Consider the following 25711-nt stretch of genomic DNA (forward strand, 5'->3'; position numbering starts at 1 on the left):
CATCTGTAAAATGGGGATTGAGACTGTGAGCCCCAAGTGGGCCAGATTTGCTTGTATTCATTCATTCAACTGGATTTATTGAGCGCTTACTGTGTGCAGAGCACTGTACTAAGCGCTTGGGAAGTACAATTTGGCAACATATAGAGACGGTCCCTACCCAACAGTGGGCTCGCAGTCTAGAAGGGGGAGACAGAGAACAAAACAAAACATATTAACAGAATAAAATAAATAGAATAAATATGTACTAGTAAAATAAATAGAGTAATCAATCCATACAAACATATAGACATATATACAGGTGCTGTGGGGAAGGGAAGGAGGTAAGGCGGGGGGGATGGAGAGGGGGACGAGGGGGAGAGGAAGGAGGGGGCTCAGTCACCCCAGTGCTTAGCACAGTGCCTGGCACATAGTAAGTACTTAACAAATACCATAAAAAAATTCCTATGCACTTTTGCTACAAAGCACACATCAAATGACACCAGGTTTTGAAAGTTAATAATAATAATGATAGCATTTATTAAGTGCTTACTATGTGCAAAGCACTGTTCTAAGCGCTGGGGAGGTTACAAGGTGATCAGGTTGTCCCACGGGGGGCTCACAGTCTTCATCCCCATTTTACAGATGAGGGAACTGAGGCCCAGAGAAGTTAAGTAGCTTGCCCAAAGTCACTCAGCTAACAAGTGGCGGAGCCGAGATTTGAACCCATGACCTCTGACTCCAAAGCCCGGGCTCTTTCCACTGAGCCACGCTGCTTCTCATAAGTTGTGCAGACTTCAATTTTATCAATACTGTTCCTTTGAATTAATCTATCAATCAATCATATTTATTGAGCACTTACCGTGTGCAGCACACTGTACTAAGCACTTGGGAGAGTACACTATAAATAGAGTTGGTAGGCATGTTCCCTGCCCACACGATTGCTAATTTACAGATTTGTGTGATGGGATGGGAATTTGCTCATCATTAGAACCCCTAAGTAACATTCAGGCAATCAATCAGTCATACTTATTGAGCGGCTTATTGTGTGCAGAGCACTGTACTAAGCGCCTGAGAGAGTGCAGTGTGATAGAGTTGGTAGACACTTACAAGAAGCTAACAGTCTAGAGGGGGAGAGAGACATTAATATAAATAAATGAATTACGGCTAGGTACAGAAGTGCTGTGGGACCGCATTACTAAGTGCCGTCGGGTCATTTCCGATTCATAGCGATTCCATGGATATTCATTCATTCAATCGTATTTATTGAGCGCTTACTGTGTGCAGAGCACTGTACTAAGCGCTTGGGAAGTACAAGTTGGCAACATATAGAGACGGTCCCTACCCAACAGTGGGCTCACAGTCTATAATACTAGAAATGGATATACTTCCTCCAGAACGTCCCGTCCTCTGCCATAATCCGCAACCTTTCTACCGGTTCTTCCATTGTCACTATTATGGTCTCTCTCCCTATAGCTGCTGGTCTGCCTTTTCCTCGTTTTCTTTGGACTTTTCCTAGCATTAATGTCTTCTCCAGAAAATTAGTCCTCCTGGTTATGTGTCTCAAATAGGCTAATCTAACTCAAGTCATTTGGTGTTCCAAAGACCACTTTGGTTTAATTTGCTCTAAAATCCATTTGTTTGTCTTTCGGGCAGTCGATGGTATCATCATCATCATCATCATCATCAATCGTATTTATTGAGCGCTTACGGTGTGCAGAGCACTGTACTAAGCGCTTGGGAAGTGCAAGTTGGCAACATATAGAGACGGTCCCTACCCAACAGTGGGCTCACAGTCTAAAAGGGGGAGACAGAGAACAAAACCAAACATACTAACAAACTAAAATAAATAGAATAGATATGTACAAGTCAAATAAATAAATAAATAGAGTAATAAATCTGTACAAACATATATCCATATATACAGGTGCTGTGGGGAAGGGAAGGAGGTAAGATGGGGGGGATGGAGAGGGGGACGAGGATGAGAGGAAGGAAGGGGCTCAGTCTGGGAAGGCCTCCTGGAGGAGGTGAGCTCTCAGTAGGGCCTTGAAGGGAGGAAGAGAGCTAGCTTGGCGGATGGGCAGAGGGAGGGCAAAAAGCCTTCTCCAATGCCACATTTCAAAAGAATCGATGTTCTTTCTATCAATCAATCAATCAATCAATCGCATTTATTGAGCGCTTACTGTGTGCAGAGCACTGTACTAAGCGCTTGGGAAGTCCAAGTTGGCAACATATAGAGACGGTCCCTACCCAATGGTGGGCTCACAGTCTGGAAGGGGGAGACAGAGAACAAAACAAAACAGATTAATAAAATAAAATAAATAGAATAGATATGTACAAGGAAAATAAATAGATAAATAAATAGAGTAATAAATATGTACAAACATATATACAGGTATATCCTGTTTTTTCACTGTCCAGCTCTCGGATCCATACATTGTCACGAGAAGCGCCATCAAGTTGACAATTTGTATTTTTGTGGCAATCGTTACATCAGCACATTTCATGACTTTTTCCAGGCTCTTCATAGCAGATCTTCCTAACGTTGCTCTTCAGCCTAATTCTTGGCAACTACTTCCTTTATTATTTATTACTGATCCCCGGAGAGAAAAACTGTCAACGATTTCAATTTCCTCTCCGTCCAATTCAAATGTATGAGGCTTCGAAGGGGTGGAGAGTGATCGTCTGCCACATGTGAAGGGGGAAAGAGTTTGAGGCCAGATGCAGGACGTGGGCCAGGGGTCAGCAGTGTGATTATGTTGCCAATTTGTACTTCCCAAGCGCTTAGTTCGGTGCTCTGCACACAGTAAGTGCTCAATAAATACGATTGAATGAATAAGTGCTCAATAAATACGATTGAGTGAATGAATGGACAGATAAGATCGGGGTACTGTGTGTAGGTTGGCATAAGAGGAGCTAAATTTGCAGGCTGGGTTGGAATAGGGCAGAGATCAGTGTGGCTCAGTGGAAAGAGCCCTGGCTTTGGAGTCAGAGGTCATGGGTTCAAATCCCAGCTCCGCCAATTGTCAGCTGTGTGACTTTGGGCGAGTCACTTCACTTCTCTGGGCCTCAGTTCCCTCATCTGTCAAATGGGGATGAAGACTGGAAGCCCCCCATGGGACAACCTGATCCCCTTGTACTCATTCATTCATTCAATTGTATTTATTGAGCGTTTACTGTTTGCAGAGCACTGTACTAAGCGCTTGGGAAGTACAAGTTGGCAACATATAGAGACGATCCCTACCCAACAGTGGGCTCACGGTCTTGTATCCACCCCAGCACTTAGAACAGTTCTCTGCACATAGTAAGTGCTTAATAAATGCCTGGTGACAATCCGATCACTTTGTAACCCCCCCAGTGCTTAGAACAGTGCTTTGCACATAGTAAGCGCTTAATAAATGCCATCATTATTATTATTATTATTATAAGGTGGGAGGGGGGAAGATGATTGAGTGGTTTAAAGTCAATGGTAAGGAGACTTCTTCATATTTCTTCCAAATCATAAACAGTGCCAGATGGAAGCTGTGGAAAGAGCACGGGCCTGGAAATCAAAGGACCTGAGTTTTAAATCCAGATCCTCCCCTTAATAATAATAACGATGGAATTTATTAAGCGCTTACTATGTGCAAAGCACTGTTCTAAGCGCTGGGGAGGTCACAAGGTGATCAGGTTGTCCCACGTGGGGCTCACAGTCTTCACCCCCATTTTCCAGTTGAGGGAACTGAGGCCCAGAGCAGTGAAGTGACTCGACCCAAGTCACCCAGCTGACAATTGGCGGAGCCGGGATTTGAACCCATGACCTCTGACTCCAAAGCCCGGGCTCTTTCCACTGAGCCACGCTGCTATGTGACCTTGGGCAAGTCACTGAACTTCTCTGGGCCTCAGTTTCCTCCTTTGTAAAGTGGCGATTAAGTCTGCGAGCCCCACGTGAGGCATGAGCCGTGTCCAACCTGATTATTTTCTGTCTACCGCAGTGCTTAGTCCAGTGCCTGACACACAGTAAGCGCTTAACAGATATCATTTTTTAAAAAAAGATCATCTTAGTAGTCCATTGTGACTAATTAGGTTGGCTGTGCTTTACATACAGTAACCTGGGAACCGATTTTTCCACGATGGGAAGCAGCATGGTTTAGTGGACAGGGCACGGGCCTGGGATTCAGAGCACCTGGGTTCACTCACTCACTCATTTGTATTTATTGAGCACTTACTGTGTGCAGAGCACTGTACTAAGTGCTTGGAAAGTACAATTTGGCCACAGAGAGAGACGGTCTAGACCCAACAACTTGCTCCCAGTCTAGAAGGGGGAGACAGACAACAAAACAAAACGTGTAGACGGGTATCAAAATCATCAAATAGAATTATAGCTATAGGCACATCATTAACAAAATTAATAGAGTAGTAAATATGTACAAGTAAAATGTTCATTCATTCATTCGTATTTATTGAACGTTTACTGTATGCACAGTACTGCACTGAGCGCTTGGAAAGTACAATTTGGCCCCAGAGAGAGACGATCTCGACCCAACAAGTTGCTCCCAGTCTAGAAGGGGGAGACAGACAACAAAACAAAACATGTAGACGGGTATCAAAATCGTCAAATAGAATTATAGCTATAGGCACATCATTAACAAAATTAATAGAATAGTAAATATGTACAAGTAAAATGTTCATTCATTTGTATTTATTGAGCACTCACGGTGTGCAGAGCACTGCACTAAGCGCCTGGAAAGTACAATTTGGCCCCAGATAGAGACGGTCTCGACCCAACAAGTTGCTCCCAGTCTAGAAGGGGGAGACAGACAACAAAACAAAACGTGTAGACGGGTATCAAAATCATCAAATAGAATTATAGCTATAGGCACATCATTAACAAAATTAATAGAGTAGTAAATATGTACAAGTAAAATGTTCATTCATTCGTATTTATTGAGCGCTCACGGTGTGCAGAGCACTGCACTAAGCGCCTGGAAAGTACAATTCGGCTCCAGATAGAGACGGTCTCGACCCAACAAGTTGCTCCCAGTCTAGAAGGGGGAGACAGACAACAAAACAAAACATGTAGACGGGTGTCAGAATAAATAGAATTATAGCTATAGGCACATCATTAACAAAATTAATAGAGTAGTAAATATGTACAAGTAAAATGTTCATTCATTCATTCGTATTTATTGAACACTTACTGTGTGCAGAGCACTGGACTAAGCGCTTGGAAAGTACAATTTGGCCCCAGATAGAGACGGTCTCGACCCAACAACTTGCTCCCAGTCTAGAAGGGGGAGACAGACAACAAAACAAAACAAGTAGACGGGTGGATGTCTGTCTCCCCCCCTCAACCTTCTAGACTGTGAGCCTGTTGTGGGCAGGGATTGTCTCTATTTCCTGCCGAATTGTACTCGCCCAAGCGCTTAGCACAGCGTTCTAATCCCAGCTCTGACGGTTAACTGCTGTGTGACCCCGGGCGAGTCACTTCACTCCTCTGCGCTTTCGTTTCTTCAACTGTAAAATGGGGACTCAATACCTGTTCTCCCTCCTGCTTAGACTGTGAGCCCAACGTGGGATCAGGGACCGCGCCTGACTCGATTAACTTGTCTTACTTCCCAAGCGCTTAGTACAGTGCTCTGCGCACAGTAAGCGCTCAATAAATACGATTGATTGATTGATTGTCTGTATCTCAGTGCTTGATACACAGTAAGCGCTTAACAAATACCACAAAAACCTAAATATGACAATGATTCATAAGGATAAGGATAATAATAATGGTGGTATTTGTTAAGCACTTACTATGTGCCAGGCACACGTTCCCTGCCCGTAAGGAGCTTACAGTCTGGAGTCTGAAAAACCAGCTTTTTGATTTTCCGATTTCTGCTTATTAAACTTTGGATATTTTTGGCTTCTTCAATGTGACGAATGTGAAGCAGGGGAGAGAAATTAGAAGGGATGCGGGGCAGTGGAAAGAGCCCGGGCTTGGGAGTCAGAGATCCTGGGTTCAAATCCCGGCTCCGCCACTTGTCAGCTGTGTGACTTTGGGCAAATCAAGTGCTCTGCACACAGTAGGCGCTCAATAAATATGATTGAATGAATGAATGAATGAATGGATGAACTTCTTTTAGACTGTGAGCCCACAGTTGAGTAGGGACTGTCTCTATATGTTGCCAACTTGGACTTCCCAAGCGCTTAGTACAGTGCTCTGCACACAGTAAGTGCTCAATAAATGCGATTGATTGATTGATTGATTGATTCTCTGGGCCTCAGTGACCTCATCTGGAAAATGGGGGATGAAGACTGTGAGCCGCGCGTGGGACAATCTGATCACCTTGCATCCTCCCCAGCGCTTAGAACAGCGCTTTGCACATAGTAAGCGCTTAACAAATGCCATCATCATCATTATTATCATTATTACTGAGCACCTAGGTAGATAAAAGTTGGTAAAAAAGTTGGTCCCAGTAAGGGCTCACAGGGAGGGAATCTCCATTTTAGAGATGAAGACACGGAAGTGAAGCGACTTGCCCAAAGTCACTGTTTGTTGCTGAATTGTACTTTTATTCATTCATTCAATCGTATTTACTGAGCGCTTACTGTGTGCAGAGCACTGTACTAAGCGCTTGGGAAGTACAAGCCGGCAACATAGAGAGACGGCAGCAGGCGCACAGCCCAAGCTCTTTGTACAACTCTCTGCTCACAGTAAGCGCTCAATAAATACGATTGAATGAATGAATGAAAGTCATACAGGAGGAATTAAAAAACATACAGAGGTGCTCTCAATCTTGGTGATTATGGAGAAAACTCAGAATCAGTCAATTAATCGATCGCATTTATTGAGTACGTGCAGGGCATTCATTCATTCATTCAATCGTAGGGCACTGTACTAACCACTTGGAAGAGTACAATACGACTGAATTAGCAGACGTATTTCCTGCCCATAATGAGCTTACAGTCTGGGGGTGGGAGGAACAGACATTTAATGTGAATAAATAATTATGTAATAATAATATAAGTAATTTATAATTTAAAGATATGTACATAAGTGCTGTGAGGTTGGGGGTGGGAGAATATTGTGTCCATCAGTCATATTTATTGAGCACTTACTGTGTGCAGAGCACTACACTAAGCACTTGGGAGAGTACAATCAATCAATCAATCAATCAATCATATTCATTGAGCGCTTACTGTGTGCAGAGCACTGTACTAAGCGCTTGGGAAGTAGAAGTTGGCAACATATAGAGACAGTACAGTGTAACATCATCATCATCATCATCATCATTCGTATTTATTGAGCACTTACTGTGTGCAGAGCACTGTACTAAGCGCTTGGGAAGTACAAATTGGCAACATATAGAGACAGTCCCTACCCAACAGTGGGCTCACAGTCTAAAAGGGGGAGACAAAACCAAACATACTAACAAAATAAAATAAATAATAAATAAAATAAGTAACAGACTGTGAGCCCCATGTGGTACAGGGACTGTGTCCATCCCGATTTGCTTGTATCGATCACAGCGCTTAGTACAGTGCCTGGCCCATAGTAAGTGCTTAACAAATGCGACAATTATCATCATCATTATTATTATTATTATTATTTATGTTTCCTGCCCACAGCGAATGCTTGTGGACACCGGTGATTCATCAGTTCGTAATAATAATAATAATGATGGCATTTATTAAGCGCTTGCTATATGCACAGCACTGTTCTAAGCTCTGGCGGGGGGGAACAAGGTAATCAGGTTGTTCCACATGGGGCTTACAGTCTTCATCCCCATTTTTCAGATGAGGTAACAGAGGCACAGAGAAGTGACGTGACTTGCCCAAAGTCACACAGCTGACAACTGGCGGAGGCTGGATTTGAACCCATGACCTCTGACTCCATAGCCCGTGCTCTTTCCACTGAGCCACGCACACTTAGTAGAGTACTTGGCACATAGTAAGTGCTTAACAAATACCATTATTATTATTATTATTATTATTGTTATATTACAGATGAAGAAACTGGAAATGACTTGCCCAAGGTCACCCAGCAGACACGTAGCAGACTGGGATTAGAACCCGGGTCCTCAGACTTCTTGCCAAGTGGTCTTTCCACGAGGCCACACTGCTTCTCAGTCTGCAGGGATGGAGCCAGTGAATCAATAATAATGATAATAATGGCATTTATTAAGCGCTTACTATGCGCAAAGCACTGTTCTAAGAGCTGGAGAGGTTACAAGGAGGTTACGGGGGGCTCACAGTCTTAATCCCCATTTTCCAGATGAGGGAACTGAGGCCCAGAGAAGTGTATATACGTACATATATATACATATATATGTATATACATATATACATACATATACATATACATACATATATATGTATGCACATATATATGTATATATGCTTGTACATATTTATTACTCTATTTATTTATTTTACTTGGACATATCTATTCTATTTATTTTATTTTGTTAGTATGTTTGGTTTTGTTCTCTCTTTCCCCCATTTAGACTGTGAGCCCTCTGTTGGGTCGGGACCGTCTCTCTATGTTGCCAACTTGTACTTCCCAAGCGCTTAGTCCAGTGCTCTGCACACAGTAAGCGCTCAATAAATACGATTGATGATGATGATGATGTTGGGTCGGTACCGTCTCTATATGTTGCCAACTTGGACTTCCCAAGCGCTTAGTCCAGTGCTCTGCACACAGTAAGCGCTCAATAAATGCGATTGATTGATTGATTGAAGTGACTTGCCCAAAGTCACACAGCTGACAATTGGCGGAGCCGGGATTCGAACCCATGACCCCTGACTCCAAAGCCTGGGCTCTTTCCACTGAGCCACGCTGCTTCTCTCTATTCTCCATACTGCTGGACTCAGTCTTTCTGATTCTGTCACGCTGCTGGAGAGCCGAGCCATCCACCTCTCAATCAATCAATCAATCAATCAATCAGCGGTCCGCGAATACCAACTCTTTTGTGCTCTCCCCAGTGCTTAGTACAGTGCTCTGCACACAGTAAGCGCTCAGTAAAGATCACGGGTGGATTCTGACACAAGGGCAACCGGGCAGGGACAGCTGAAGTTGAAAATTTTCTTGCCTGACTCCTCTCTGTTACATCTTCAAGGCGTTCTGGAACTTGATTGTAGTCTTAGGTCTTCTTATGATAATAATAACAAATAAATCAGTAAATTTATTTATTCACTCATTCATCATCATCAATCGTATTTATTGAGCGCTTACTATGTGCAGAGCACTGTACTGAGCGCTTGGGAAGTACAAATTGGCAACATATAGAGACGGTCCCTACCCAACAGTGGGCTCACAGTCTAAATCATATTTATTGAGCGCTTAGCATTCGTGTATACGTGTTCATATCTATAATTCTATTTATTTATATTAATGCCTGCTTTACTTGTTCTGATGTGTACAGAGATCTCTAATTCTGTTCTAATTCTAATATGAGAAGCAGCGTGGAAAGAGCCCAGGCTTTGGAGTCAGGGGTCATGGGTTCAAATCCCGGCTCCGCCACTTGTCAGCTGTGTGACTTTGGGCAAGTCACTTCACTTCTCTGGGCCTCAGTTGCCTCATCTGGAAAATGGGGATTAAGACTGTGAGCCCCCCATGGGACAACCTGATCTACTTGTAACCTCCGCAGCGCTTATAGCAGTGCTTTGCACATAGTAAGCGCTTAATAAATGCCATTATTATTATTATTACAGTCTCTAGACTTCAACTACCAACTCTACATAAATGATTCCCAAATCTACCCAAATCTTTTAGACTGTGAGCCCACTCTTTTAGACTGTGAGCCCACTGTTGGGTAGGGACTGTCTCTATATGTTGCCAATTTGTACTTCCCAAGCGCTTAGTACAGTGCTCTGCACACAGTAAGCACTCAATAAATACGATTGATGATGACCTACCCCCCCCAGCCTTGACCTCGCCCCTTCTCTGCAGTCACACATTTCCTCCTGCCTTCAGGACATTCCTAATCAGATGTCCTCGTACATATTTACTATTCTATTTATTTTATTTTGTTAATATGTTTTGTTTTGTTGTCTGTCTCCCCCTTCTACACCGTGAGCCCGCTGCTGGGTAGGGACCGTCTCTATATGTTGCCAACTTGGACTTCCCAAGCGCTTAGTACAGTGCTCTGCACACAGGAAGCGCTCAATAAATACGATTGAATGAATGAATGAATGACTCCCAAGCCCGGTCTCTTGGCGCTGAGCCACGCTGCTTCTCATATTAGAATTAGAATTAGAAATCTCTATACACATCAGAACAAGTAAAGCAGGCGTTAATATAAATAAATAGAATTATAGATATGAACACGTATACACGAATACTAAGCACTCAATCAATCAATCAATCGTATTTATTGAGCGCTTACTGTGTGCAGGGCACTGGACTAAGCGCTTGGGAAGTACAAGTTGGCAACATATAGAGACAGTCCCTACCGAACAGTGGGCTCAGGGTCTAAAAGGGGGAGACAGAGAACAAAACCAAACATACTAACAAAATAAAATAAATAGAATAGATATGTACAAGTAATATAAATAAATAAATAAATAGAGTAATAAATACGTACAAACATATATACATATATACGATATAAATATGATTGATTGAATGAATGAATGGATGAATGTAAACCCACTGAGGGCGGGGAATGCGTCTGTTATGTTGTTATATTGTACTCTCCCAAGTGCACACAATAAGTGCTCAATAAATATGATTGACTGACTATTTAAGATTAATCAGTGGCATTTATGGAGGGCTTCATGTGTGCAGAACACTGACCTAAGTGCTTACTAAGACACTATTGCCTACACAGTGCTTATTTAAGCACAGTGGTTGGCACATAGTAAGTGCTTAATCTATGCTATAGATTAAGCACTTACTATGTGCCAACTACTGTGTTTAAGCACTGGGGTAGATACTTCCCAAGCGCTTAGTACAGTGCTCTGCACACAGTAAGCGCTCAATAAATATGATTGATTGATTGATTGATTGATCTGTTATGGTCTCTGTCCCACATGGAACTCACAGTCAGTATTCTTCCTCAGAGAAGGGTGGCTCAGTGGAAAGAGCGCTGTCTTGGGAGTCAATCAATCAATCAATCAATCAATCGTCTTTATTGAGCGCTTACTGTGTACAGAGCACTGTACTAAGCAGTTGAGTCAGAGGTCATGGGTTCTAATCCTGGCTTCCCCACTTGTCAGCTGTGTGACTCTGGGCAAATCATTTCACTTCTCTGGGCCTCAGTTACCTCATCTGTAAAATGGAGATTAAGACTGTGAGCCCCACGTGGGACAACCTAATTACTTTGTATGTTGTCAACTTGTGCTTCCCAAGCGCTTAGTACAGTGCTCTGCACACAGTAAGCGCTCAATAAATACGATTGATTGATTGATTGATTGTATCCACCCCCCAGTGCTTAGAACAGTGCTTGGCACATAGTAAGCGCTTAACAAATACCATCATTATCATTATTATTATTGCTGTTCCTCCAGTGGTACAAAATGTAGGCTGTAGTTTTCAGTCGTTTGTTCATTCATTCATTCATTCAATCGTATTTATTGAGAGCTTACTGTGTGCAGAGCACTGTACTAAGTGCTTGGGAAGTCCAAGTTGGCAACATATAGAGACGGTCCCTACCCAACAGCGGGCTCACAGTCTAAGAGGGGGAGACAGAGAACAAAACAAAACATATTAACAAAATAAAATAAATAGAATAAATATGCGCAAGTAAAATATACAAATAAATAGAGTAGTAAATATGTACAAACATATATACATATATACAGGTGCTGTGGCGAGGGGAAGGAGGTAAGGCAGGGGGGATAGGGAGGGGGAGGAGGGGGAGAGGAAGGAGGGGGCTCAGTCTGGTTTTAAAAAATAATAAGTCCCATAGAATTAGAACCCCCATTAATCTATTATCTTCTTTATTTTCCAAACATATTTTGAGTTAGGGAGGGATTGGGATTCTCGTTATTTTGCAGAAGGAGAAATCGAGGCCCAGAGTGACTTGGCCAGGGACAAATAGTTGCCAGAGCTCCTGCCCCAGTCCCATTCCCACTCCAGCGCTTTTTCCAATACACTCTGCGGCCAAAAGCTTGTTTTTTTCCCTAAACCAATAATAGCTTCTTCAACGTACATGCAGGTAGAAATAGATGTTCATTTGTACACTAACATGGCTAGGCAAACACCATCTAAGACGGCAAACGTATTTTTTCAGGAATTCCACAAAGCAGGGGCCAGATGGAGGGGTTTTTTTGACACTAATTCTCCAAGATGCTATTTAAAAATGCCCAAGTGTGAGCAGGGTAAAATTAATTCAGAATTTGTAGATTCTGTTAAAACCTCAAATAATTGGTTGTCTGGAGAATCTGAACATACATCTTGCTATTTAAGCTTCGGGGATGAAGCAGACCGAAAAATGTTAGGTTTTAGCGAGTATGAATGTAGTTTGAACATTTGCTGGTATTTTTTTGGGGGGGTGGAGTCATGCTTCGCTTTTTGCTTTAAGGACTCGCTGCTTTGGCTAACATTTACCAGTCAATCGTGTTGAAAGAATAAATATTATATAAATGTTATTGCCCGTGAATGAAGTTAGGCATGGTTTAGTGGAAGCCCTTAAAGGAGCATTTACATTGATCCCAATTTGTCCTGAGAGAGCCAGGAAGGGAAGGGGCATGGAATCAAGGGAATACAAGCACAGATATTTCTGGAAAAATCAGGAAGCATTCTTTATCATGCTTTAGAGACTATCTTCTATATTTTCCGCATATTCCTTATTGGGAAACAGTGTGGATGAGTGGAAAGAGCGTGGGCCTGGGTTCTAATTCTGATTCCTCCGCTTGTCTACCGTGTGACCTTGGGCCACTCACTGTACCTTCTTTGGGCCTCAGTTTCCTCATCTGTAAAATGGGGGATTGAATCTGACTCCCACCTCCTTATACTGTGAGCATGGTTTAGTGGAAGCCCTTAAAGGAGCATTTACATTGATCTCCATTTGTCCTGAGAGAGCCAGGAAGGGAAGGGTCATGGAATCAAGGGAATACAAGCACAGATATTTCTGGAAAAATCAGGAAGCATTCTTTATCATGCTTTAGAGACTATCACCTATATTTTCCGCATATTCCTTATTGGGAAACAGTGTGGATGAGTGGAAAGAGCGTGGGCCTGGGTTCTAATTCTGATTCCTCCGCTTGTCTACCGTGTGCCCTTGGGCCACTCACTGTACCTTCTTTGGGCCTCAGTTTCCTCATCTGTAAAATGGGGGGTTGAATCTGACTCCCACCTCCTTATACTGTGAGCCCCATGTGGGGCAGGGGCTCAGTCCAACCTGATCATCTCGATCATCTACCTCAGTGCTAATTTCAGTGCTTGGCTATCATTATTATTATTATTATATTTTCAGCACCACAACCCTGCCAATCTAATTTAAAGCAAAACGAGCCAATCCCTCAGCAAGGCCGATGCAGAAACAATTGGAGGTATTCTTTTAGACTGTGAGCCCACTGTCGGGTAGGGACTGTCTCTATATGTTGCCAATTTGTACTTCCCAAGCACTTAGTACAGTGCTCTGCACATAGTAAGCGCTCAATAAATACGATTGATGATGATGATGATTCATCAGTGGTATTTATTGAGCACTTAAAGTGGGCAGAACACTTAACTAAACTCTTGGGAGAGTACAATAGAGTAAGCGGTCACAGTCGAAGAGTGAGGAATTTTATCCCTATTTTACAGATGTGGAAACCGGGACACGGTACCCAAGCACTGTACTAAGCGCTTGGGAAGCGCAAGTTGGCAACATAAAGAGACGGTCCCTACCCAACAGTGGGCTCACACTCTGGGAGAGTACGGAGTCGGTAGTCGGTGCCCAAAGGAGCTTACAGTCTAGAGGGAGAGATGGTTATTAATAGATAAATTACAGATATGTATGTAAATGCTGTGGGGCTGAGGATGGGGTGAATAAAGGGTGATGAAACCTTAAAGCACACAAACAAATACACAAAATAGTTAACCGATGCCCATGACACAGCAGGCAAGTGCTGTAGACAGGACAAGAATTCAATTCACCTGATTCTCAGTCCTGTCCTCTTTCCTTTAAGCCACATTTCCTCCTCTTTGAAGAATGCTTGCATTTGTATCAGTAGTATTCATTCAATCCTATTTATTGAGTGCTTACTGTGTGCAGAGCACTGTACTGAGCACTTGGTAATAGTAATAGTATTTATAAAATGCTTACTATGTGCAGAGCAAAGTGCTGGGAGAGAATCCAGAAGTGGGAATTAGGCACGGTCCCGGCCCCGTGTGGGGCTCACAATCTGAGAAGGTATCAGCGCTTAGAACAGTGCCTTGCACATAGTAAGCGCTTAACAAATGCCATCATCATTATTATTATTGGAGGTGGACACAGCAGAATTAATCGATCGGTCGGTCATATTTGTGGAGCATTTACTCCGTGCAGAGCATTGTACTAAGCACATCAATCAATCAATCGTATTTATTGAGCGCTTACTGTGTGCAGAGCACTGGACTAAGCGCTTGGGAAGTACAAGTTGGCAACGTATAGAGACGGTCCCTACCCAACAGCGGGCTCACAGTCTGGGACAGTATAATGTAACGGAGTCGGTAGACGTGTTCCCTGCCCACGAGGAGCTTACAGTCTAGAGGGAGAGATGGTTATTAATAGATAAATTAGAGATATGTATGTAAATGCTGTGGGGCTGAGGATGGGGTGAATAAAGGGTGATGAAACCTTAAAACACAACACAAACAAATACACAAAATAGGCTCAAAGTCTCGGGAGGGACGGAAGGGTCCAAGAGAGCAGTTGGAAGTAACTTTTCTCCCTGGCCCAGCATGTGGGGACATGTCGGGAGCAGGGACCCTCTCTGGCGGGAAAGAAAGTGGTGATGGAGCCTTCTTCAACTGAAGTTTTTACGAAGTCCTAATATTGAAAAAATGGAGGAATTGATATTATTTTCCCAAACGTTGTGTGGTACACTTTTTAATAATTCTTTACAGTCAAAGGTTTATGCCAGGTATTGAATGTCTGACCTCTGACCCGCGCGGCCGCCGGGGCCTCCGGGCCCAGGGGACCGAGGGCCTGGGCCCGGTGGGCACGGGGGAGGAAGACGGCCGGGTGCGGGGCTTTTCAGCTATCGGGGCCGGGTGGAAGGAGGAGGAGGAGGAGGAGGAAAAAATCCTCAAAAATCTCCAGTGGCTACCAATCAATCTACGCATCAGGCAGAAACTCCTCACCCTGGGCTTCAAGGCCGTCCATCCCCTCGCCCCCTCCTACCTCCCCTCCCTTCTGTCCTTCTCCAGCCCAGCCCGCACCCTCCGCTCCTCCGCCGCTAATCTCCTCACGGTGCCTCGTTCTCGCCTGTCCCGCCATCGACCCCCGGCCCACGTCCTCCCCCGGGCCTGGAATGCCCTCTCTCCCTCTGCCCATCCGCCAAGCTAGCTCTCTTCCTCCCTTCAAGGCCCTGCTGAGAGCTCACCTCCTCCAGGAGGCCTTCCCAGACTCAGCCCCCTCCTTCCTCTCCCCCTCGTCCCCCTCTCCATCCCCCCATCTTACCTCCTTCCCTTCCCCACAGCACCTGTATATATGTATATATGTTTGTACATATTTATTACTCTATTTTACTTGTACATATCTATTCTATTTATTTTATTTTGTTAGTATGTTTGGTTTTGTTCTCTGTCTCCCCCTTTTAGACTGTGAGCCCACTGCTGGGTAGGGACTGTCTCTATATGTTGCCAATTTGTACTTCCCAAGCGCTTAGTACAGTGCTCTGCACATAGTAAGCGCTCAATAAATATGATTGATTGATTGATTGATTGATTGATTGATTGATTGAATGGACCACCAGAATTCAAGGAAATTAGACCGCGGGGCCGCGTGGTGCCCGGGGTTGGCACCCTCTCCCTTGGGGGGTGCAGGTTCTGATTCCTCCCTTCTTGCCCCCACTAGTCGCCCCCCCGCCTAAGACAGAGGCCAAGGCGAAGGCCTTGAAGGCCAAGAAGGCCGTCCTGAAAGGCGTCCACAGCCACAGGAAGAAGAAGATCAGGACTTCGTCCACTTTCCGACGGCCCAAGACCCTGCGCAGGCAACCAAAGTACCCTCGGAAGAGCGCTCCCCGCAGAAACAAGTACAGTGGCCCTCTCTTATTCACGGGAGGGCGGCGAAGGGGTCAGAGTGGGAGCTGATTCCTCCAGATCAGTCAGTCCTATTTATTGAGCGCTTACTGTAGGCAGAACACTGTAGAAAGAGCTTGCGGGAGTACAATATAATAATAATGATGGCATTTATTAAGCGCTTACTCTGTGCAAAGCACTGTTCTAAGCGCTGGGGAGGTTACAAGGTGATCAGGTTGTCCCACAGGGGGCTCACCGTTTTAATCCCCATTTTACAGATGAGGTAGCTGAGGCACAGAGAAGTCAAGTGACTTGCCCAAAGTCACACAGCCGACAATTGGCAGAGACGGGATTCGAACCCACAACCTCTGACTCCAAAGCCCGGGCTCTTTCCACTAAGCCACGCTGCTTCTCATGTTGGTACAATATACCCATAAACAGGCACACCCCCCTGCCCACAGCGAGCTTACAGTCTAGAGGGGGAGACAGACATTAATATAAGTAAATTATAGATGTGTCCAAAGCTGTAGGGCTGGTGGGAGAGCGTATAAGGGTAGATCAGGTCTACCTTTGTGGGACTGAGCTGCTTGTTGCTCGTCTCTATATGTTGCCAACTTGTGCTTCCCAAGCGCTTAGTACAGTGCTCTGCACACTGTAAGCGCTCAATAAATGTGATTGATTGATTGAGAAAGAGGGTGCTCCCCCTCCTTCCCTGAGGAGCTCTGAGGACAGGAAAGAGTAGGTGGTGTTTCTTGCCCAAGACCAGAGGCTGGACTGTAATAGAACAGGTTTTCTGTCCAACCACTTCAAGTGAAACCTGGCCATCAGACCTTCATTCATTCATTCAATCGTATTTGTTGAGCGCTTACTGTGTGCAGAGCACTGTACTAAGCGCTTGGGAAATCCAAGTTGGCACTTGTACAAGACTTCTCACTGGAAGGGAGAGAACAATAACTGTAGGTCACTCAGGTATCCAACGGCTCCCGATCCAGTTGGGAATTGTCCAGGCGTTTCCCAGACTGAGCCCCCTTTTTCCTCTCCTCCTTCCCTTCCCCACAGCACTTGTATCTATATTTGTACAGATTTATTACTCTATTTTACTTGTACATATTTACTATTCTATTTATTTTGTTAATGATGTGTATATAGCTTTAATTATTTGTTCTGACGACTTGACACCTGTCCACATATTTTGTTTTGTTGTCTGTCTCCCCCTTCTAGACTGTGAGCCCGTTGTTGGGTGGGGACCGTCTCTATGTGTTGCCAACTTGTACTTCCCAAGCGCTTAGTACAGTGCTCTGCACACAGTAAGCACTCAATAAATACGAATGAATGAATGAATGAATGACTGAGCCCCCTTTTTCCTCTCCTCCTCCCCATCCCCCCCGCCTTACCTCCTTCCCCTCCCCACAGCACGTCTATATATTTATACAGATTTATTGCTGTTTTACTTGTACATATTTACTATTCTATTTATTTTGTTAATGATGTGCATAGAGCTTTAATTATTTGTTCTGATGACTTGACACCTGTCCACATATTTTGTTTTGTTGTCTGTCTCCCCCTTCTAGACTGTGAGCCCGTTGTTGGGTAGGGACTGTCTCTATGTGTTGCCGACTTGTACTTCCCAAGCGCTTAGTACAGTGCTCTGCACACAGTAAGCGCTCAATAAATACGATTGAATGAATGAATTATTATTATCACCACCACTACTACTAATAATAAATGGCACTTGTTAGGTACTTGCTATGTGCCAAGCACTGTACTAAGCACTGGGGTGGATACAAGCAAATCGGGTTGCAGACACGTGGGGCTTGCAGGCTTACTCTCCATTTTACAGATGAGGTAACTGAGGCACAGAGAGGTTAAGTGACTTGCCCAAGTGGAAGGAGCCCGGGCTTTGGAGTCAGAGGTCATGGGTTCAAATCCCAGCTCCTCCAATTGTCAGCTGTGTGACTCACTTCACTTCTCTGTGCCTCATTTACCTCATCTGTGAAATGGGGATTAAGACTGTGAGCCCCCCGAGAGACAACGTGAGCCCACTGTTGGGTAGGGACTGTCTCTATATGTTGCCAACTTGTACTTCCCAAGCGCTTAGTACAGTGCTCTGCACACAGTAAGCACTCAATAAATACGATGGAATGAATGAAAGTAACTGAGGCACAGAGAAGTTAAGTGACTTGCCCAAGGTCACATAGCAGACTAGTGACAGACCCATGACCTGCTGACTCCAAGCTCTGTGCTTGGACTTGTACTAACTTGTACTTCCCAAGCGCTTAGTACAGTGCTCTGCATGCAGTAAGCGCTCAATAAATACGATTGATTGATTGATTGATTGTGCTCTATCCACTATGCCATGCTGCTTCACTCTACAGGGTGTGAGACATTAAAATAGATTATGGATAGGGGAAATACCAAGTCTCTAATGCAGTGCTCAGTAAATACTGATAATAATAATAATAATGATGGCATTCATTAAGCACTTACTATGTGCAAAGCACAGTTCTAATCGCTGGGGTAGATACAAGGTAATCAAGTTGTCCCAAGTGGGGCTCACAGACTTAATCCCCATTTTCCAGAGGAGGTAATTGAGGCCCAGAGAAGTGAAGTGACTTGCCCAAAGTCCCACAGCTGACAAGTGGCGGAGCCGGGATTTGAACCCATGACCTCTGACTCCAAAGCCCGGGCTCTTTCCACTGAGCCACGCTGCTTCTGTATGATGCTGCTGCTAGGGATTTTCCTTCTTGCATGCCTAATGGATGACTAGAGTCAGGTTATATGATTTATAATTAATGCCCAATTAACTCAAAATATATGGAGAAGCATTGTGGCTCAGTTCCCTCATCTGTAAAATGGGAATGAAGACTGAGCCCCGCGTGGGACAACCTTCTAGACTGTGAGCCCGCTGCTGGGGAGGGACCGTCTCTATATGTTGCCAACTTGTACTTCCCAAGCGCTTAGTACAGTGCTCTGCACACAGTAAGCGCTCAATAAATACGATTGAATGAATGAACCTGATCACCTTGTATTCTCCCCAGTGCTTAGAACAGCTTTGCACATAGTAAGCACTTAATAAATGCCATTATTATTATTCTTCCCCCTTCTAGACTGTGAGCCCACTGTTGGGTGGGAACCGTCTCTATACGTTGCCAAATTGTACTTCCCAAGCGCTCAGTACAGTGCTCTGCACACAGTAAGCGCTCAATAAATACGATTGAATGAATGAATGAATGAAGTGTGGACACCCAAAACGTCATGCAACAGGTCATGGCATTTTGTGTTTTTTGTTTCGGCAGTGTGATCATCATCATCAATCGTATTTATTGAGCACTTACTATGTGCAGAGCACTGTACTGTCCTCCCACTGAAGTATGGTTGAAATATTATTAGCTGACGAAACCGACATTATATTTTTCCAACGACCTAATGGTGGGTGAATTCTTTGTTTATAGGGGTTTTAATAGCGGTAATAAAATAAAATAGAGAAGCAGCGTGGCTCAGTGGAAAGAGCCCGGGCTTTGGAGTCAGTGGTAATGGGTTCAAATCCCGGCTCCGCCAATTGTCAGCTGTGTGACTTTGGGCAAGTCACTGACCTTCTCTATGCCTCAGTGAGCTCATCTGGAAAATGGGGATTAAGACTGTGAGCCCCCAGTGGGACAACTTGATCGCCTAGGAACCTCCCCAGCGCTTAGAACAGTGCTTTGCACATAGTAAGCGCTTAATAATAATAATAATAATAATAATAATAATTATTATTATTATTCAAATGAGTCATTTCTACTTCAGTTTGGCCTGCTGATATTCCGGGTTTGTAGGATGTGAAAACGTGAGTTGTTGCTCCCATCTAGTGGCACAACATCAGTTCATCTTCAGAGAGGCTCTGCTTCTTCGTGGAGAGGTCCGCTTGGCAAGCTTCCGTTACCACCAGAATTCCTGGGAAACCCAAAACTTAGGAAAAACAGAAATTACCGGCCATTCATTCATCCAGTCGTATTCATTGAGCGCTTACTGTGTGCAGAACACTATACTAAGCGCTTGGGAAGTACAAGTCGGCAACATATAGGGATGGTCCCTACCCAATAGTGGGCTCACAGTCTGGAAGGGGGAGACATTCATTCATTCATTCATTCAATCGTATTTATTGAGCGCTTACTGTGTGCAGAGCACTGGACTAAGCGCTTGGGAAGTACAAGTCAGCAACAGATAGAGACAGTCCCTACCCAACAACGGGCTCACAGTCTACAGCTGTCAGCTGGGCAACTTTGGACAAGTCACTTAACTTCTCTGTGCCTCAGTCCCCACATCTGGAAAATGGGGATTAAAACTGTGACCCCCCCCTTGGGACAACCTGATCACCTTGTAACCTCCTCAGCGCTTAGAACAGTCCCTAGTCCCTGTCCCTAGTGAGACTTATTACAGTCTAAGCAAGAGGAAGAACAGTTATACAGTTATAGAAGCGTTCCCACTGGGGAATTGTTAAATGACCCTTCTTGACTCCCTCTCCATCCCCCCCATCTTACCTCCTTCCCCTCCCCACGGCACCTGTATATATGTATACATGTTTGTACGTATTTATTACTCTATATATTTATTTATTTTATTTGTATATATTTATTCTATTTATTTTATTTTGTTAATATGTTTTGTTTTGTTCTCTGTCTCCCCCTTCTAGACTGTGAGCCCGCTGTTGGGTAGGGACCGTCTCTATATGTGGCCAACTTCTACTTCCCAAGCGCTCAGTACGGTGCTGTGCACACAGTAAGCGCTCAATAAATACGATTGAATGAATGAATGAATGAATCCTTTTGACGCCCAGGCTCCTGCTCTATCCACTAGGCCCCAACTTTTCCGCTCTCTGGCAGAAAACAGCAAATGATATCAAAACAAATAACAGCAACAAAAACAATAGAAATATACCACTGTCCTTCTCCCAGCTAGAGAGACTAGAGTACTAGAGTCAGGAAATAGCAGACACATCAGAACAGGATATGTGCAGGCAAAGGTGATATTTTAGAGAAATATCACCAAATGATGACTTCTACATTCTGGGGCCTGTAAACTGCTTTTGTATGAGGCACCCTGGGATCAAAGCTTCAAAGCTGTCCATCCCCTCGCCCCCTCCTACCTCCCCTTCCTTCTCTCCTTCTCCAGCCCAGCCCTCACCCTCCGCTCCTCTGCTGCTAATCTCCTCACCGTACCTCGTTCTCACCTGTCCCTCCATCAACCCCCGGCCCACGTCATCCCCCGGGCCTGGAATGCCCCCAATCCCTCTGCCCATCCGCCAAACTAGCTCTCTTCCTCCCTTCAAGGCTCTACTGAGAGCTCACCTCCTCCAGGAGGCCTTCCCACACTCAGCCCCCTTTTCCCTCTCCTCCTCCACATCCCCTCCCGCCCTACCTCCTTCCCCTCCCCACATCACTTGTATATATTTGTACAGATTTATTACTCTATTTTACTTGTACATATTTATTATTCTATTTATTTTGTTGATGATGTGCATATAGCCATAATTATATTTGTTCTGACGGTTTTGACACCTGTCTACACGTTTTGTTTTGTTGTCTGTCTCCCCCTTCTAGACCGGGAGCCCGTTGTCGGGTGGGGACCGTCTCCATATGTTGCCGACTTGTACTTCCCAAGTGCTTAGTACAGTGCTCTGCACACAGTGAGCGCTCAATAAATATGACTGAATGAATGAATGAACAATCCATGTCCCCTAGGGGCTCACAGTCTTAACTCCCATTTTACAGATGAGGTAACTAAGGCACAGAGAAGTGACTCACCCAAGGTCACCCAGCAGGCTAGTGGTGGAGGAGGGATTAGAATTCAGGTCCTTTGATGCCCAGGCCCGTACTCTATCCATTAGGCCATGCCGCTTCTCAAGGTATTCCAATATCAGGTGGAGCTGATAAATATGACACTCATGTTTGCCGAAAAGCTTTGTGTCAGCGTTAATGATAACCTTGAATATTGTATTTAGCTATCTAAGGACGCTATTTGAATACTAACATAAACACTAGAAGAAAGGAAAGTGTATGCCAACTGAGAATTATACCGACTCATATCTTATCTTTGATTACACTCAAGGAAGCATGTTCTTTTTCCCCTAAGTAGTCCGTTTTTAGCAACAGTGGTTTTTCCTCTGGAAATGGAAGTAAAGACCAGTCAGAGAGCTCACCTCCTCCAGGAGGCCTTCCCACACTGAGCCTCCTTTTTCCTCTCCTCCTCCCCTTCCCCTCCCGCCCTACCTCCTTCCCCTCCCCACAGCACTTGTATATATTTGTACAGATTTATTACTCTATTTTACTTGTACATATTAATTATTCTATTTATTTTGTTGATGATGTGCATATAGCCATAATGATATTTGTTCTGACGGTTTTGACACCTGTCTACACGTTTTGTTTTGTTGTCTGTCTCCCCCTTCTAGACCGGGAGCCCGTTGTCGGGTAGGGACCGTCTCCATATGTTGCCAACTTGTACTTCCCAAGTGCTTATTACAGTGCTGTGCACACAGTAAGCGCTCAATAAATATGATTGAATGAACATCCTGTCCTCGGCCTTAATCCTCAACCTTTCTAATGGTTCTTCTGTTATCGTTGTTATGTTCTCTAGTCATCTAGCTGCCGGTATGCCTCTTCCACATTTTCCCTGGACTTTTCCTAGCAGAGAATTAGTCCTGATTATGTGTCCAAAATCTGCTAATCTGAGTCATTTGGCCTACCAAAGACCATTTTGGTTTAATTTGCTCTAAAATCCATTTGTTTGTCTTTCGGGCAGTCCGTGGTACTCGCCAAAAGCACTTTGATACTCACCCCGGCCCTATAGCACTTGTGTAAATATCCTTATACTCTAGTTCCCCAATTCGTAATTTATTTTAATGTCGGTCTCCCCCAGTAAACTGTAAAATCCTTGTGGGCAGGGATTGCATCTACCAACAATATGGTAGTTTCACAAGTGCCTAGTAGAGTGAGAGTTAAGGGCTCCATCATAATGGCCTTGTAGATAGGGCACGGGCCTGGGATTCAGAAGGTCATGGGTTCTAATCCCGGCTCTGCTGCTTGTCTGCTGTGTGACCTTGGGCGAGTCACTTCACTCCTCTGGGCCTCAGTTCCCTCATCTGTAAAATGGGGACTAAAACTGTGAGCTCCGTGTGGGACAGGGACTGCGTCCAACCTGATCTGCTTGTACCCAGCCCAGCGCTTAGTACAGTGCCTGGCACATCATAGGTGCTTACCAAAGACCATTATTATTAATAAATAAATACCACTGACTGATTATAAAGGGAGGCACCAATAATGGGTCTCTTTTTAATAATTATGGCATTTGTTGAGCGCTTACTATGGGCCAGGCACTGTACTAAGTGCTCATAGAAGGAGCGGTCCATTTTTTTGCAGGAAAGACCACCCAATAAGTCATCAGAGCTGGCCTGGACTCTGAACACCCGATATTTTTCATTAAGATTTTTTAAAAAAATTAATATGAATTTTATTTTTCTAATGGTATTTGTTAAGCACTCACTATGTGCCAGGCACTGTACTAAACACTGGGTTAGATACAAGCTAATTAGGTTGGACACAATCCACGTCCCCTAGGGGTTCACCGTCTTAACTCCCATTTTACAGATGAGGCAACTAAGGCACAGAGAAGTGACTCACCCAAGGTCACCCAGCAGGCTAGTGGTGGAGCTGGGATTAGAATTCAGGTCCTTATGCCGCTTCTCAAGGTATTCCAATATCAGGTGGAGCTGATAAATATGACACTCATGTTTGCCGAAAAGCTTTGTGTCAGCGTTAATGATAACCTTGAATATTGTATTTAGCTATCTAAGGACGCTATTTGAATATTAACATAAACACTAGAAGAAAGGAAAGTGTATGTCAACTGAGAATTATACCGACTCATATCTTATCTTTGATGACATCTCCAGGAAGCATGTTCTTTTTCCCCTAAGTAGTCCATTTTTAGCAACAGTGGTTTTTCCTCTGGAAATGGAAGTAAAGACCAGCCAGATGTCTGCCTTATAACTTTTATACTGTCCTTCAGATGTCTCTTTGTAAGCCTCAGAGAAATTACCTAGATCAGTCACTTGGCTTCTAAATGCCTCAGTTTCCCCCTCTTTTAAATGGGAAATCAATACCATCCTCCCTCTTGCTCAGACTGGCAGGCCCATGAGAGTCAAGGATTGTGTCCAGCCTGATGACCCTTCAGAGCGGTGCTTGGCACACAGTAAAGACTTAAACCACAATTATCATCAAACTGTTGCATATTCTGTGTTCTAAATCACTAAAATAAGGATTTTAATAAGGAGAAACATCACAAGTGATAAGAATATTGTTGGTATTTGTTAAGCGCTGGGGTAGATACAAGGCAATTAGGTTGTCGCACACGGGGCTCCCAGTCTTAATCCCCATTTTACAGACGAGGTAACTGAGGCACAGAGAAGTGAAGTGACTTGCCCAAAGGCACACAGCTGACAAGTGGCAGAGCCGGGATTAGAACCCACGACCTTTGACTCCCAAACCCCGGCTCTTTCCACTAAGCCACGCTGCTTCTCTGGGGGTTCAGGAGGTCCATGAATTGATATTAATTAAATCTTCCCTTTAGAGCATTCATGCCTGGGGCTTTCCTTTTCATTCAATCATATTTATTGAGCGCTTACTGTGTGCAGAGCACTGTACTAAGCGCTTGGGAAGTCCTTTTCAGTTCAGTGCCTTGACTGAGGGGGATAGAGCGAAATCAGATTACTCAGTTCCACAGGGAAGAATTCTAGTGGAAACTCAGGTTTTTTCCTTTTCCTCCAAAGGGGCTATCGTTTTGGGTTCATAAATATACATATCTATTCTATTTATTTTATTTTGTTAGTATGTTTGGTTTCGTTCTCTGTCTCCCCCTTTTAGACTGTGAGCCCACTGTTGGGTAGGGACTGTCTCTATATGTTGCCAATTTGTACTACCCAAGCGCTTAGTACAGTGCTCTGCACACAGTAAGCGCTCAATAAATACGATTGATGATGATGATGATGATAAATTTATAACTACATTCCACAGTGCATGTTTTGGATCAATTCTGGATCAGTTTCACTCCTCCCTCCCTTTGGGGTCCTACCCTAATCTCCTTTATTCAATCAATCAATCAATCAATCGTATTTATTGAGCGCTTACTGTGTGCAGAGCACTGTACTAAGCGCTTGGGAAGTACAAGTTGGCAACATATAGAGACGGTCCCTACCCAACAGTGTGCTCACAGTCTAAAAGGGGGAGACAGAGAACAAAACCAAACATACTAACAAAATAAAATAAATAGAATAGATATGTACAAGCAAAATAAATAAATAAATAAATAGAGTAATAAATATGTACAAACATATATACATATATGCACAGTCTTTTGGACTGTGAGCCCACTGTTGGGTAGGGACTGTCTCTATATGTTGCCAATTTGTACTTCCCAAGCGCTTAGTACAGTGCTCTGCACATAGTAAGCGCTCAATAAATACGATTGATGATGATGATATGCATATATTATTGCGGCTCTTCTGCAGGGTGGTCTGTGTCCCTCTCTTTTTGCTGACCTCTTATGCTTTGGTCATCAATCGTATTTATTGAGCGCTTA

Source organism: Tachyglossus aculeatus, chromosome 1 (genome assembly GCF_015852505.1).
Source record: "Tachyglossus aculeatus isolate mTacAcu1 chromosome 1, mTacAcu1.pri, whole genome shotgun sequence".
Lineage (NCBI taxonomy): Eukaryota > Metazoa > Chordata > Mammalia > Monotremata > Tachyglossidae > Tachyglossus > Tachyglossus aculeatus.